The sequence below is a fragment of the Gavialis gangeticus genome, unplaced genomic scaffold (assembly GCF_001723915.1).
Source record: "Gavialis gangeticus isolate Ggan-Ray unplaced genomic scaffold, GavGan_comp1, whole genome shotgun sequence".
NCBI lineage: Eukaryota > Metazoa > Chordata > Crocodylia > Gavialidae > Gavialis > Gavialis gangeticus.
In genome coordinates this window covers 17,098,846-17,102,465 of record NW_017729029.1, presented here as the reverse complement: position 1 = coordinate 17,102,465, position 3,620 = coordinate 17,098,846, and the positions used below count along the sequence as shown (strand labels likewise).

At 47.0% G+C, this 3,620-nt stretch overlaps 1 long non-coding RNA gene across 1 annotated transcript in view; it reads right to left on the bottom strand.

Annotated features, from left to right (window-relative positions):
* LOC109300395 overlaps nt 1-3,620 on the bottom strand; it is a 20,123-nt gene that overhangs the window by 634 nt on the left and 15,869 nt on the right. The window contains exon 4 of the long non-coding RNA XR_002098192.1: nt 2,252-2,417. This is a non-coding gene — a long non-coding RNA (uncharacterized LOC109300395). The remainder of the gene's footprint in view (nt 1-2,251; nt 2,418-3,620) is intronic.

The window sequence follows — 3,620 nt, the reverse complement described above, 5'->3', positions numbered from 1 at the left end:
AACCCCCATCCCTTGGCCCCAAAAGGCCCTTTCCCCCCCCCCCCCCCCCCCCCCAGGTGAGGTTTACAATGTGGAGGGCAAATGGTTACTTATAAATCAGATTTCTTTCAGGTTGATGTGATAAGGGTAACATTCTGGTCAGGCACCATTCCTTACCAAGCAGCTACCCCAGAGCCTGGGGAAGAAAGGGTCATGGGACCCAGTGGAAAAAAATCCTATGAAGAGTTCTAAAGTGTATTTGTAACTTGGAGATAATGTATGGGCTGTGTTCCAGCTGAGGATGCTTACAAGTAGCCTTCACAGACTGCAGTTATTTATACAGCACCATGGATGGACACGGCATTTTATAATAGATAAAATGTGCTGAACAAATAATAGTCCATGCCCTAAAAAGATTACAGTCTCCATGTATTATTTTCAGCTTATTTCAATGCAACTATCCATTGCCCTAGGGGAAAATCAATCAGTGCATACCAAAGACATCCCCAGTGCATCAATAAAATCCCTCCCAGCAAAAAGGACTACAGAATCTCCTGTCTTAGCCCATACAGTTAGAGCTATAGCAGAAAAAGCACAAGGAAAAAGATAGACCTTGCTCTGTTTCCTGGAGGGGACAAACTCAGGCACTGCTAGACTGATAGGAGAAGCAAAGTCCAGAGCTAAGGCCCTCTCTCCTAAATGCTTTCTTCCAGCCCCTCACATTTAACCCAGGATCCAGGGGTTCCAGGTGCCATCAGCTGAAGCTCCTGCTGTGATTTCAGTTGCCAGGGAAGGATTAAGTCATCTTGTTCCCACTTACTGCATCACAGGCCACACATACCCCAAGCTGATTCATGAGGACAAAGACTGGGAAGAGGGAATGTAGGATGTGAATATCATGGCCAGAAGACTGTAATACTGTGCATCCCACTGATCACCATACAGATCATCTGATAGGACAGTATATTCTCCTTCAAAGTCATAGATTTCAGGGTCAGAAGGGACTTATTAGATCATCGAGTCCAGCCCCTGCCCTGGGCAGGAAAGAGTGCTGGGGTCTGATGACCCCAGCCAGGTGTTTGTCCAATCTCCTCTTAAATACCTCCAAGGAAGGGGATAGCACCACCTCCCTTGGAAGCATATTCGATATTTTGGCAACCCTCATTGTAAATAATTTTTTCCTGATGTCCAATCTAAATTTGCTCTCCTTCAGTTTGTGGCCATTGCTTGTAGTTACCCTGATGGGTGCCCTGGTAAACATCATATCCCCTATTTCCTGCTGTCCCCCTCTCCTCCCACCCCCTCCACCTCCCTGACAAGTTTATAGACAGCCACAAGATCACCTCTCAGACTTCTCCTGCAGAGGCTAAAGAGATTCAAGTCCTTCAAATCAGTCCTCGTAGGGTTTTCCTGTAGGCCTTTACCCAGATGGGTGGCCCTCCTCTGAACCCTTTCCAGGTTATCCACATCCCTCCTGAAGTGCGGCACCCAAAACTGGACGCAGTACTCCAGCTACGGCCTAACCAATGCCACATAGAGGGGAAGTATCACCTCCCTAGACCTGTTCATGATGCACCTACTTATGCAAGAAAGAGTGCAGTTAGCTTTACTTATTTACTTCATCACATTGGCAACTCATGTTCATCTTGGAGTTGACTATGACTCCGAGCTCCTGCTCCGCTGTTGTGCTACTCAGTATGGTACCTCCCAGGCTATAGGAGTGTTGATGATTCTTTCTCCCCAGGTGCAACACATGGCACTACCTCTATTTCTTCATCCAAGCATTTTGTGACCCAGGCATAAAAAGAAGCCAGGTTAATCAGGCAGGATCTGCCTGCTATGAACCCATCTGGTCTTAGCTGATAAGACCAGATGACTTCATAGCATGATTTCTCAAGTCTTCCATCTTCATGAGACAAGTATATCAAAAGACATGAAAAAGATACCATAGCTAATGTTTCCTCCCTCAGTGACATTCAAGGCCCAGGGCACTGAGTCATTGTACACTCCTGTTAACACCTTGCTTGTTATGGTAGCTGTGAGATCCTGGACTAATCCAAAAGAATCACCATCCACAAAGATATTAAAGCTTAGCTGCCCACAACTTTCAGACATGCTAACTGCAATGCCCCTGGTGAGAAACACTCTGTCAGAACAGCTAAAGATTCCATGGGGCATTAAAACAAGCTCTATGATAGTCCTCATCCCAAACTAACTCTGTCTCAAGACTTGCATACCATTAGATCAAGTTGTAGACCGGGAGGCTGCCTACCTTGAACCAAGCACAGTAACATCACTTCTTGCAAGTGGGTTCAGATGAGATAAGGAAAGAAATCAAGGTCCAAGTGGAGCTTTGTCAAACTTTGAAGGTCAGGGAACAAGCTTGAACCTGATGTAAAAGAACAGAAGATCCAGAAGGTCAGAAGATAAAGTCAAAGCTGCAAGAGAGAAAGGAGATATTAGGAGCATTTCAAGCATTTAAGTATTATATAATACTGTCTGTAAATGGCATTTGTTGGTACATAATGAATATGGCTGATGAATGAGATTTTGCAGATTCTTTAGACACAGGTGGGGTCAGGGGTCGGCAACATTTTTGGGCAGAGTGCCAAAAATATCCACAACCTCAACTTGTAAGATGTTGGTGTGCCAGGGGTGGATGGTGGGGTAGCTACGAGGGGCCCAATCCCTGTTGTGGCGGCACAGCCCCAGTCCCTTCCCTGCTGTTCACCCCAAGGTGCATGTGCCAAGCAAAATACCTTTGTGCGCCCTGGCACTTGCTCTGGAACTTGTGCTGGGGGTTGCCTACCGCCAGCTCAGATGCTATTGGATGTTTTGGACTGAGAGAAATCTACCTTTAGACCAGGAGATTCTACAACTTAATGTAGCATGTGTATGTGTGGGTCAGCACAGATGTAGTGCAGGGGTATTCAACCCTCTTTACAAGTGGGTCAAACCCCGAAAATCAGAAAAGAATTAAGGGCCACATAGAAAAACACTGCTGGAACTTAGCATGCACAGTAAACTCTCCAAGCTTGGCAGTCAGTCACTAAATTCAGTGGCGGTGATAAAAAGGAGGATGAGCAGTAGCAATATTCACCCACTGGAGATGTGCAAAAGCAGTGGCTCCAGTCAGAGCCCATGCTCACATGGTAGTGAGCTCAGAAAGCTCAGTAGCTCTTTGGCCTAGTTGTAGAAAAGACTGACTGAGCTCAGAGTGGGAGCCACACCAACCTCAGACAGGGACATCTAGCATGGTGCTAGATCAGCAGTGCTCAATCTTGTTGCCCAGAGGTACCCAGTCCTCCTGCAGGCTGGATCCAGCCAATGAGTCCAATCTAGTGTAGAGGGCAGGCAGGGAAAGCCCAGCCCAGATCCAGCAGTGCAGGAGAGGGGCAGTCTGGGGCTTGGAAATTTAGTGGTGGGGGAAGGGGTAACAACATTAATTGCCACTCCTCCCTTCTGCTAAATTTCTGACTAAGGAAACCTGGTGAGCTGGATGCCATGGCTCCATGGGCTGGATTTGGTCCACAGGCTGGGTTTAAGCACCCATGTCAAACACTAGGACATTCACACAGGTTTCGCAGGTCACAGCTGGTGTAGGATAGTTTCATAGTTTGTAGGGTCGGAAGGGACCTGAG